Below are 13,606 nucleotides of genomic sequence, written 5' to 3'. Positions count from 1 at the left end.
TGCAATAACTGATACCTCATCAGTGTAATAACTGATACCTCATCAGTGTAATAACTGATACCTCATCAGTACAATAACTGATACCTCATCAGTGCAATAACTGATACCTCATCAGTGTAATAACTGATACCTCATCAGTACAATAACTGATACCTCATCAGTGCAATAACTGATACCTCATCAGTGTAATAACTGATACCTCATCAGTACAATAACTGATACCTCATCAGTACAATAACTGATACCTCATCAGTGCAATAACTGATGCCTCATCAGTGCAATAACTGATGCCTCATCAGTGTAATAACTGATACCTCATCAGTGTAATAACTGATACCTCATCAGTGCAATAACTGATACCTCATCAGTGCAATAACTGATACCTCATCAGTGCAATAACTGATACCTCATCAGTACAATAACTGATACCTCATCAGTACAATAACTGATACCTCATCAGTACAATAACTGATACCTCATCAGTACAATAACTGATACCTCATCAGTACAATAACTGATACCTCATCAGTGCAATAACTGATACCTCATCAGTGCAATAACTGATGCCTCATCAGTGCAATAACTGATACCTCATCAGTGTAATAACTGATACCTCATCAGTGTAATAACTGATACCTCATCAGTACAATAACTGATACCTCATCAGTGCAATAACTGATACCTCATCAGTGTAATAACTGATACCTCATCAGTACAATAACTGATACCTCATCAGTGCAATAACTGATACCTCATCAGTGTAATAACTGATACCTCATCAGTACAATAACTGATACCTCATCAGTACAATAACTGATACCTCATCAGTGCAATAACTGATGCCTCATCAGTGCAATAACTGATGCCTCATCAGTGTAATAACTGATACCTCATCAGTGTAATAACTGATACCTCATCAGTGTAATAACTGATACCTCATCAGTGTAATAACTGATACCTCATCAGTGTACTAACTGATACCTCATCCTCTTCTATATATTCTTCTACATGATATTTATAAGAAAAAAATCATCTGTATATAATGATTTTTCTGCAATTATTGCACTGTTTCTTTTTCTTATCTATTCCTGCACTGCCTTTATACTTTTTCTTTGGAGCTGCTGTAACGGTGAACTTTCCCCACTGTGGGATCAATAAAGTTTATCCTTATCCTTATCCTAATGAAAAACATTTTCTGTATTTACCTAAGAGCAGATTTAATAGCGTTTTTATTCCTTTTGTCTGTAAAACATTTTGTTTCATTTGTGTGTAAAGTTTTATATAAATAAAGTCTGACTGATAATTTTTCTGATTCCAGCTGAGAAAAATAAATAAATTTTTGTGTTCTACACAAAAGAAAAACTGATTTATTTTTGAAATAAGAACCAATTTATATGCTTCTTATTCTAATTTCCAACTTAATACATGCAGAAAACTGGATAAAAATGACCAAAATCAACTTGTAAAACATTTCTAAATGATTTTCTTTTGTTATTTTTATCTTTCTAATAAGAAGCTTCGTATTTTTCGTCAACTTGGAATGTAAGAACATGTTCTGTTTTTACCTGAGAGCAGATTTAACTGCATGTTATTTGGAGTTTCTATTGAATAAGAAGTGAAATGTGGTGAGAATGTGCAGCAGAGTTACTCAGCCTTCAGTACAGGTTGTGAAATAGATTTTCTTCTTGTTTATGCTGCAACAGAAACAGATTCAACAGAGAAAATACTTTGTTTGCAGAGTTTTTGTTTGTTTGGTTTTGGGGTGAAACTGAAGCTAAACCAATAATAAATAATGGCGTTAAATGATAGCATCAGGACATTAATGTGAAGGTCTCTGTGGATGGATGGAGGCTGAGGGGGACCAGAGGAGGTCACGGTGTCAGGATCCTGGAGAACCCGGCTGACATGTGGAGCCCGGGGCTGCTCAACTCTCAGATGATCCCCCAGGTTCTGAATAACGCAACACAGGATGATGACTGCTGGCAGGAGGACCGTCGGGATGCAGGAACAACAAGGAACCGCTGCAGGGAAGGAAAACTTCCTGATGCCTTCTTCATCAAAAAAAAAAAAAAAAAGTTTGGTCCAAAAAAATAAATCAACAAGAGGAGGCCTGATGAAGCTCAGATAACGGACACTTGGTTCAGTCACCAGAACTCCAGTGAAACATCCACCAGAAGAAGGAGGAGGAGGAGGAGGAGGAGAAGGAGAAATGGGGAAACAAGAGGAGGAAGAAGAAGAAGGAGGAGGAGGAAAAGAAGGAGGAGAAAAAAGAAGAAGAAGGAGAAGTTTTCTTTCTGATAACCTTTGACCTGCTCGTCCACCTGTTGGTTAATTTAAAAGTAAGAAGAGAGTAAATCTCCAATAACTGATAGTTCCTCTCACATTTTCAGATAATTCTACATCTTCATTTAGCAGATGCTTTCATCCAAAGCGACGTTCATCTGAGAACACCTGGATGTAGAAGTTACATCTGCAGGTCTACTATCACAGGTCCTTCATCCCATCTGCTGTAAGACTTTACAACATCAGCATCACTGGCTGATGTTAACATAAACTGGACTCATATCATATCATATCATCCCAAACCATAAAATATGCATAGACGTTATTGCACTGCTACATCTTTGCACTTTTTAAACTTATTTTTTTAAGCCACTTTATACTGCATTGTCTTACAGTGTGTCAATACTGTACTATTTCATCCTCATTTCTGATCCCTGTACATACTGTAAATATTATTACTACTGTTCTATTATTATTTTATTTCTATTACTACGTCTATTGCTACATAAGCTGCCATAACAATGTGAATTTCCCCTGGCGTGGGGAAAAATAAAGGACTTATCTTATCTCAAAAAATACTTCAATTTAAATGTAAGATTTTTAGGTGAAGTTATAAAATATATAATATTTATTATGTCATGTAGACAAATTTGAATATGATTTATGATGTAGGTTTTGGTAAGCCTGATAAATTTGTGTTTTTTTCAGAAAATATTTATAAGTTGTCTTGGTTGTGGCTCCTGCAGAATAATTTTCCTGAAAATACGTAAGTTTGGTACGATACTACAATTCCCATGTGGCACCGCTGCTGGGCATGTCAGTTTCCCTGCGCTGTGATTGGCTGTGAGGCGGGTTGAACTAGCGGCGCCTCTTTGTGAGGCGAGTTTTTACCGTGTAAATTATGTTAAAAAGTCACAATTCTGAATAAATTAGAGCTCTGTAAGACTTTACACTAATTTAAAGCTGAGAGAGAAGACCGTGAGTGGTTAAATAGTAACGGACGCAGGAGAAACTGTTAGCTCGTCTAGCTAACTAGCCTAGCTAACTGGGGATTAACCGGATTGAACTGGATCCTCCGACACAGAGGGAGGAAGAAGCCGAGAGCCCACCGCCCCACACCAGGCCCCGACCTTGAACCGGAGACTCGTAATTTGAGCTGGAGACCCCGAACCTGAACGGGAGACCCCAAACCTGCACCAGAGACCCGCAACCTGAACCAGAGACCCGTAACCTGAACCAGAGACCCCAAACCTGCACCAGAGACCCGCAACCTGCACCAGAGACCCCGAACCTGAACCAGAACCTGCTCCAGTGAGTCTGTTTCTAATCAGTTTAAATTAATATATTATGTATAATATAGTATTATTAATAATTCACTTCAGTTAAAATATAATTTAATAAAGAAATTAAGTAAATTGTATTTTTTATATATATTGCAGTTTAAATTTAAACGTTTAAGGTCAAATTGTAATTTACATAATGCTCATTATTTCATGTTGGTAAATTTAAATGATTCATTAAGTTGAAAGGTCTTAACCTTAATATATGTTAGTTAGCCAGGTACATTTGTGGTGTGTATATAATATACCTGGGGGTTTTACCAGAAATTCTATGATACACAATACTTTAATAATTATCTTAATTTAATTATAATATATTGTAGGGTCTTAATTAAGGTAGGTATTATAATAAATTATATTGGAAGTTCTTAACCTTAATTTTTATTTAAGGTAAATATTATAATATCTTGTACGGTCTTAACCTTAATATTTAATGTAGGTAATTTTGTACAATATATAATAATGTAGGGTGATGATGATATTTAAACACATAAGGTTTGTGCGATTTGCCGTGGTCTTTGTTGGAAACTATTTTGTCTCAACCTGTGTTTAAAATGTTCTTTCTAAATTGAATTGAAAATGAATTAAATTCTGTTGACTTTATTTATTGTTCCTCATATCTTCTGGTTTGCTCGTGTGTAAAATTCATGGGTTGTTTTTCTGAGACTTGTTGGAATCCAGTTGATTGTAAATTAGGTATTAGGACATTAGCAATGATGTCTACTATAAATGTGTTTTCATCGTATATTTAATTCATGTGCTCGTGGTTATTGTGGCTCCAGTGTTTATTCTAGTTGCTGTAATGGAAAATGCCTCTTATTACCTGAATTGTTAGCAGTTGCATCCAGGTTTAAAGCGTAAATATTTAAAAATAACTATTATTTTATTATATTTTGACATTTATTTTTGAATAGATGATGATGAGCCAGTCACACACTTTGAGGTTTTTAATTTAACCAGATTAACTTGTTGGCAGCTGGTTCCTGTAAACTTTCTAGGACTTACTAGGAGTTCTGGTCCTGGATCGTCTCTGCTGCTCTGCTCCTTGTTGTATGCAGATTCATCCAGATTTTCTCTTTTCTCTGAGCTTTTAATCCACATTTTCTGTGGTCTGTTAACATCGTTATTCATGTAAAGTGAGTCGGTTGAAGTGTGGAAAGTTGTGGCGGTTCAGTTTCTTCATGAATATTGAGAATCCAGTCCCTGTGATGGACTGCCAACCTGTCCAGGTGTACACTGGGACGGGCTCCAGCTCTCCGACGACTCTACGGGATAAATAATAAATATAGAATAGATGGATGAATGGATGATGGAACTATCTGAAATATTACTGTATGTTTAGGGGGGAGCTGTGGCTGCAGCGTCCAGGTGAAAAGGAAAAGTTCATCAGCAGCCTTCCAGGATTAAACTTTTTTTTTTAAGGAGGACCAGACGTCCACTTATTCACAGACTTAGCAGACCTGCTGGGAAACGTTCCTTCTAACTTATCAAACCTTTACTGAACTTAAGTCTACCATTCTACCACAGTTAGGTCATTTCAGGCTGCTTTCTCCTCTGTTTGTTTTTGGTTTTTCACTTTGCTTCCTGTAATCTGGCAACACACAACTCTAAATAGATGTTAAAGTTTATTGAGGATTTAAATCAGAGCGCTGTTTGTGTTTTTTTTTATTTTACATAAATGACTTGAAAATGATCCAAAATTGCAGAAAATTTGTCCAGAATTACACAAAAGTTGTCAGAAGTGACAAAGACCTTCCCAAAATGATTCAAAAATTGATCAAAATTACTTAAATCTGTTTAGAAAGAACAGAAATTTCTTAAAAATGACTTATAACTAAATAGCCACACTCTATGGTGCCATGATTTCTGATCATCAGTAACTAATAAATAAATGCTACATTTCTGACAATGCCATGTTGGGGAATGGATCGGCTTGGGAAATGGGTACTGCACTCTCTGAGGGCTTTTCTAGTTATCCAGGATGCTTCCAAAATGACTTGAAAAGGATCCAGAATTACAAAAGATTTTCCAAAAATGATCTAAAACGATGGAAATTTGCAGAATGACGCTAAATTTGTCCAAGATGCTGTAAAAATCATGCATAAATGACTTGAAAATGATCCACAAATGCAGACAATTTGTCCAGAATTACACAAAAGTTGTCAGAAATGACAAACATATTCTCAAAATGACTCAAGAATTGACCAAAATCACTTAAATCTGTTCAGAATGAACGGAAAAATATTAAAAATACATTTTTGACAATGCCATGTCGGGGAATGGGAAGCCTTGGAGGAGGACTGCAATCTCTGAGTGCTTTTCTAGTTTGACTAATTGATGGGCTGATTTCAGCCTTTCTCCGCGGTCGTCTGTATCTCTTCTTGTCTCGATCGCTGTCCTCTTCATCACTGTCTCTGTCCTTATTAACATTATTACCATCATTATAATCACACTGACCATAATAACAGTCGGTCCATTTACTGATCAGCAGCATCATTACTGTCGTTCTCATCATCCATCATCTCCCTCCGCTGTGAGGAAGCTTCCAGCTAACAGAGCAGCGTTACACAACTCCCTCCTACCAATCAGCTCATGTAACCGTCCTCCTACTGCCTCTACAGTCTGACCTGCCCGGCCCACGTCAACCCAGAGGTTACTCACGCCGACCGCTATGATGCCGTGTTCTCCCTGTGCTCTGATTGGTGCAGGAGGGAGGGCCGGGCCAGGTGACTCCCACACAGAGGTCACAGCATCCTCTCATCTCATATCACTAATAAAAACGGCAGTAATTACAGCGTTTCCTCGATGTGACACGACACTGTGATGCTGCTGAACTTTAGCTTCCTGCCTACAGGAGTGTTTCAGGAGCGAATACAAGTTTTACTCTTTATAATATACCGCTCTAATTATTTTACAGAGGAGCAGTTCGCTCTTGGCCTTAGAGAATCACTCGGACAGCGGCCAGTTTTTTTAAAATTTATTGCGTTTAACCTTTTAGACCTGCATTTCAACAGGTTTAAATGAAAAAAAAAAACGCTCCTCTGCTGATCCTAAGAAATACAAATATGAACAAGAAGGCAGAAAAAAGGTATTAGTTTAGGTGTGAGGCTCAAGGAGTAGGTGGATAGAGATCTGACTTCAACTCTGTAGAGACGGGAATGTGGATCCAAATGGAAAAGAACTTACAGAAAGAGAAGTAAATTCAGTTAAAGAGGAAAGAAAAGTGCTCTAAAAGGCTTCTTCTAGTGCAACAGAAGTAGACGAAAAAGATCAGACATCATTAAATAGATGTGAAGACTTTAAATTTGACCCCAGGAAACACTGATCATGTGTGATTTACAAAGAATTAAAATGAAATGTGCAATATGTCGACTAATGTGAATGAAATTCACAATAAAGTTCAGTTAAATGTCAACAGCACATTATACACATATGCCAGATTAATATTTATAAGAATTTTTGCTAAAAGATTATGACAGGATTTTTAAAAATTACATTAACGAACAGCTAATTGAAGTTGAAAGATGCAACCAGCAGAGGAATGTGGATGGATGAGCCAGAAGAAAGCGGAGGAATTTTAGCAGAGAAACAGAGAGCTAATGAAGTTTAATCAGAGCTGGCAGTTCCTAACGAGATGTTTTCGTGTCCTCATTACGTCAAAGCGACTCGCTGCGTTTGGATGAAAGCAAATCCGACCTCAGAGAAACCAACTTCCTACTCGCTGTGTTCTTTGTTCCCGTCAAATCTTTGTTGTCATGACTGGCAGCTGGCTGGTCAAGCTTTGGTTACCAACAGAAACACGCATGCATTTATGCACATGCATGAATAACAGGAACCATTACTATGTAAGAAGTGCTGCAAACATTTTCACTTTCCACTGCTAATAATAACCTTAATGATGTATTATAGCAGGGGTGTCCAACTAAAATTCAAAGAGGTCCAGTCAGAGATAATTTATAAAGCAATGGTCTGGAACATCATAATGTCTAACTTGAATTTGTGTGATATATGTTGATGTAACCTGGTAGTTTTATTAGCATCTGCATGTAACCAATAACTGACTGTCAAATCACATACATATAAAACATTTTGACAACATTCATTCATAAAAATCATTTGACTAGTGCTGTCAAACAGTTACAATTTGTAATGAAATTAATCACATGGCTGCTGTGGATTAATTTTGATTAATCACAATTCAATATAATTTATTTTTAGTCTATATTAATCGCGTTTCATTTTGCATGAGCAGTCAGACTCAAGAAAACAGGGAACATCGAAAAATAACTGGCTTTTTTAAAATACAGATTTTTGATGCGGACATTAATTACAGTTTTGGTCTATATATTTATTTAGTTATTTATTTATTACCGTTATCAAGTAAATTAATATTCTTTGTGATTTTTCAAGATGTCTAATTTTACAAAACGGGGAATAAAATACTGTTTTAATAAACTATTTACTCTTTTTATATCTTTAATTTAAATATTTTAATTGCAGATAATAGCAAATATCTGCAACATAATATCGAAAAATAATTCATCTTGGTGGCCTCCCTCACTAGTCTGTCTGCTTTCTCATTTTATTATTTCTATTCTTATTAATAGAAGCAATAATTAATCAGCATTCTGTTTTATATGTGAACAATGTTGGTATTAAATAGTTCTGTCATTTATATCGGTCAAATATCAGATGGTTTGACACTCCGTCTGTAGTAGTTTTGTTTTTTTTAATTAATATTTTATTAATAAATAATATATTTGCCTCCTTTAATTGTTTAATCTGCCTTTTTTTTAATGAATCTGTCGCATTTTGATATGATAAAAAAACTGAGAAAAACAATTGGCCTTCATGTGATTAAAGCTGGAACCATCAAATGTTTTCTGATTTATTATTTTAACAGATCACTTTCTGTTCTCTGATTGGTTGAAATCAATTGATCAACGAACAGTTTGGGCATCGTTTTGGTGTCTAATAATAATTAAGTCTAATTAAGTGCAGCTTTTCTCAGATTTGTGTGACTTTCTGTTTGTGTTTTTGTCACTGGCAGCGCTTTGAGAAACAGCAGTAAGCAGTATTGAAAGCTCAGACACAGAGCTCAGTGCAGCCGTCAGCAATGCAGAGTGTTTTCTGTCTTAAATATCAGGCGTGAGGCAGAGAGGAGAAATAATACCAATTAAATATTCTGGAGGAGGTGTTGTGACCTCTCTGGTTCCTCTTCCTGCAGTGCTTCATCACTCCGGCAGCTCTCTGAGTCTCAAACTGTTTTAATAAGACCACAACTCCCCCTTATCGCTAATAAAGCCTCTCAGTCTGCAGCTGCCAGATCTGCTGAGAGGCTCTTTTTTCCCCCAACACAGACGTTAAAACGTCCCGATAAACTCGACAGCGGCATGAAAACGGTCGTTCACACAGATGTCTGAAGGCGAGGAGAGTGCACGAGTCTGGTTCAAAGAGGAACCGAGACTCTCAGGCTTTTATTTTATCAGATGACAGACAGACCTTGTCTACCACAGTAAACCCAGAGAGCATGGAAAACGCAACCTGTACTACTTAAAAAACTCAGAAGCCACATTAAAATTACATCTGTACTGGATCTAAAACCAGAAAATCACATTTATACTGGATCTAAACCCAGAGAGCATGGAAGACACAACCTGTACTGCTGATGGAAAACACAGAAACCACAGTAAAACCACATTTATACTGGATCGAAACCAGATCAGACCACATTAAAACCACATTTATGTTGTATATAAACCAGATTAAACCACATTAAAACCACATTTATACTGGATCTAATCCCAGAAACCAAATTAAAATTGCATTTATACTGATCTAATCCCAGAAACCACATTAAAATTACATTTATACTGGATCTAAACCCAGAAAACCACATTTATGTTGTATATAAACCAAGAGACCACATTAAAACCGCATATATGTTGTAACTAAACCAGAAAATAACATTAAAACCACATGTATATTGTATATAAACTAGGGCTGGGACTTTAACGCGCTAATTTCGATTAATTAATTATAGTGAAAATAAATTTAAGAAAATAACGCAATTAATTGCACCCCCCTCAGTTCCCTCATTTCTGGCACACCAGTAACTGTGATGAACACTCCAGCCCAGTAGGTGGCGGTAATGAACCTAAAGTCTGTCTGTAGCCATGAAGAAGAAGCACAGGAAGTACTGAGTGAAGTCAGGCACTGGTGAACAGTGAAGGAAGACGAGATTGAGCTTGTTGGACAGAAAGTTTCCTTTTAAAAATCTTCCCGATGGCAGCTTGGATAAAAGCCTGGTTGTGTGCAAATTGTACAACAAAGAGTTTTCTGATCACTGCGTCACTTCAAGCCGACGGTATCACCTCAATGTAAAACATGTTGCTGTTAGCACCAGAGCTAACGTTAGCTACGAGTCATGCTAACGGCTAACGGTGTAGCCATCCCATAATAGACCACTTTTCTAGACAGGGCTTGAGTTTACAGAAAGTCTTAAAATGTTGAATAAAATCGCTATAATTGCTCTTAGATTTGCAGTAATCTGTGAATGTAGCAGACAGATGAAAAATGCAGATAAATAGAAATGAAACATTTTTCTGGTTTAAGTTTTTATTCCGTCGAGGCTCTGCCTCCTTGGAGGAGGAAGAACCTAAACAACAAAAATATCTCTTTTAATAACTTCATTATAAACTTTTTGTTTATAAAAAAATTACATAAATAGAAATTGATATTCCTGTAAAAAGAACCATCAAAATGACACCATTTATCAGACCCAGAAAATATGAAAACAGAATAAATCTCTGGATTTTCAACTTTCTGAAGCTCCTTGAACTACTTATGCTGATTTTATGTACCATACAGTGGAAAAAACAACTAAATTCAGGCTTTAAGTCATCAAAATCACTTTTTTCTATATGTCCCATTTTCCTTTTTAAAATAAATTTTAAATTATAAACACGTATATGTCTATTCATTGATTCAACTGTCAACCACAATTTTATTTGAATTGAAAAACTTCACTTATTGTGTCAAATATTGCTATTTGACAAAACTGCAATTAATTGCAATTAATTAATTACAAAGCCTGTAATTAGACAAAAAAATTTAATCGCGTCCCACCACTGATATAAACCAGATCAAGCTACATTTACATTGGATCTTAACCCAGAAACCACATTTAAACCACATTTATGTTAGATCTAAACCGAGAGACCACATGGAAATCACATTTATGTTGTAACAAAACCAGAAAATAACATTAAAACCGCAGTCTTGGTGGCCTCCCTCACTAGTCTGTTTCTCCTTCAGAGAAGTCATAGGAGTCTTGGTGGCCTCTCTAGTCTGTAATGATTGGTTTAAGTGGCTTCAGAGGACCGTTAGTTGAGCAACAGCAGCAGATTACAGTACTAATTCATGTGTCTGTAAACGTCCATGCTGCTCTGGTACCAAACACAACCTGATGTTAACATCAGCTATTGAAACATGAGAGGAATTCTACAGAGAAACGTCACCTTATTTTCAGGCCAGAACAGGTTTTATAAATATTATTAGTGTTTATCAGCTCCTTTTTCTCCTCGGTAATGGACGGGATCAGACATCTTTTCTCTCTCTCCATCCTCCACTCGACTCCCACCGCCGCCACGGCAACGAGAAGCTGCTCCTCCTCGGCAGCAGAGAAAGGAAATCACAGTGAGGCCTTGATGCTTTTCTCTTCACCACCGGGCTTTCTCCTCATCTCTCTTTCACATCGCTTATTAAAGAAAAGGACCAATCAGATGTCGGCGCTCAACAATTCTAACCTTCATCCTCGTATCAACGAGCACATTCAGATGGAGATAAAGCAGGTGTTGCCGTGTGGGTTTCTCTCTAATGAGGCGTTCGCTGGCTAGTGAGGGAGGCCATCGAGACACCTATGACTTCTCTGAAGGAAACCACAGTGAGCCGGTCTTTCTCCTCCTCTCTTTTTTGTAGGACTGGCCCGAATAGCAATTTCTGGGCTCCGGATATTCAGCCCTGAATAATGACGAATATCCAAATATTCTGTTGTGTTCGTAACGTCCAACGGGGGCACAGACGAATTGATGAGTCGAATACCGATCATGTGACATTGTTCGGGGGGGGGGCAATCCGAATATTTGGATCGCAAAATAAATATTACCATCACGACCGAATAGTCAGGTCCAGCCCTACTTTTTTTGTATGGCTTATTGAAGAAAAGGACCAATGTCAGCTCTCTTCACTTCTAACCTCCAATCCTGGTGTATCTTTCAGATGGAGATAGAAGAGTTGCTGCTGTGTGGGTTTTTCTCTGATGAGGCGTTCGCTGGTCCGGTCACGGAGGGGCGTTCAGGTTTCTGTCTGGCATCAATCAGCAGTGTGTGACGGGTTACTGATTCCGACCCGACGGCCTCCCTGACCTCCGGCCTCGGCCTTAATGTGTCTCTGGGATGTCGATAAAATCTCCTGCTGCCTGGTGTTTGTCTTGTAATGGTTCTGGTGGAGTCTGTAGGCAGCAGCCTGCAGACGCTCCGCAGGACGCAGATCAGGAATATTCAGTGTTTTTGGCCGCGGCCGGTTTCTGCAGAGCTGCCAACGTGTGGTTGGTGGTGAGAGCCTCGGCTTGTGTTCCGAGCCAGAAAGTGTTTGTGAATCTGAAATGTATTCCAGGAAGCTCAACGCCGAAAATCTATTTAACCTTTTCATCCCTGCTCAATCCACCAGAGGCTCCGTCGTTACGAGCTCGTCTTCTTCTGGCCAAGAATTGTTGAAAGTTGAAAAACTTTATTTTTAAACTCCGGGAAGAGATCTCAAAGTTTCCGAGGAACCCAAATCTGTCAGGCTGAATAGTGGAGAGAAATGTAGGAAATTATGTGGAGTGCGTTCGTGTGGTTGAAAAAAAAGATGCATGTCAAACAGAGAACAGCGTGTTCTCTGTGCACGATTGTAGTTTTTTTCACAAAGAGTCGTTTTATCGGAACAGAAGAGAAAACACGTTTTACACCTGGGTAAAGGAGGGAATTTTGGGTAATTATTTTCAGTATTACTTCTGTTTATCTCCAGGAACATAAAACACCATTTTCTAAAAATCAAACCTGTTTATGAAGAAATAAATGTGCTGTTATTAGAATAGAAAATCATTGATCCTCTGTTGATTAATCAGACACTTGACACTTGGTATTTTATCCAACTTAATACCAAATCAATGCTTTTAAAGCCAAATAATAGGAATGTCCGACTCATCTTAGTCCAGGTTCCACATGCAGTCCAGTCTGATCTCCAGTGAACCGGACCAGTAAAACCACAGCAGAATAACCTATAAATAACCACAACTCCTAATGGTTCTTTTGGTTTAGTGCAAAAATGTTCACATTTAAGGAATTATTTTTTCACTAAACATCATGAACAACCTGAAATTTCTGAAGAAAAATAAATTCAGTTTCAGCAACATTCAGCCTCAGTTTATCATTTCCACATTACAACTTCCAGATCACAGAGTGTCGACAAAGTAACACAACATTTAGTCACCTGGAACTGAACCAGAGAGGATTTACTGGAGGATCAAAACCACAAAAACAAGACAAAATATTACAAAAACCTGACCCAAACTGACAAAAAATGAGACAACACGAAATTAAAAAAAAGATACAAAAAATTACAAAGTGAAAAAAATGGACAAAACAAAAAAAGACAAAAAAAATGACAAAGTGAGAAACACCAGAGCGTTTTTTTTTTTTTCTTCAGAGCGTTTAATGAGACGCCTCAGAGTCAGAATTATTCCCAGTTAGTCGCTGAATCTGTTAACATATTTTTACTTCTACAGTGACTGTTTCTGCCCTCAGGTTAATTTTATTTATTTAATTAACAAACAGCAGCATTTTCACACTAATCCACATAAATCATAAATGTTAATTTAGACACTGAGTCTTTTAAGATTTAGAAAATTAACTGCAAAGTTGATGTATTTAGATTTATTC

At 37.3% G+C, this 13,606-nt stretch overlaps 1 long non-coding RNA gene across 1 annotated transcript in view; it reads left to right on the top strand.

Moving 5' to 3' along the window:
* Positions 1 to 3,208: 3,208 nt before the first annotated feature.
* LOC111571120 (uncharacterized) overlaps positions 3,209 to 13,606 on the top strand; it is a 44,876-nt gene continuing 34,478 nt past the window's right edge. The window contains exon 1 of the long non-coding RNA XR_002746334.3: positions 3,209 to 3,594. This is a non-coding gene — a long non-coding RNA (uncharacterized LOC111571120). The remainder of the gene's footprint in view (positions 3,595 to 13,606) is intronic.

This window comes from Amphiprion ocellaris, chromosome 13, assembly GCF_022539595.1.
Source record: "Amphiprion ocellaris isolate individual 3 ecotype Okinawa chromosome 13, ASM2253959v1, whole genome shotgun sequence".
Taxonomy (NCBI): domain Eukaryota; kingdom Metazoa; phylum Chordata; class Actinopteri; family Pomacentridae; genus Amphiprion; species Amphiprion ocellaris.
This window is presented reverse-complemented; position numbering and strand designations above follow the sequence as displayed.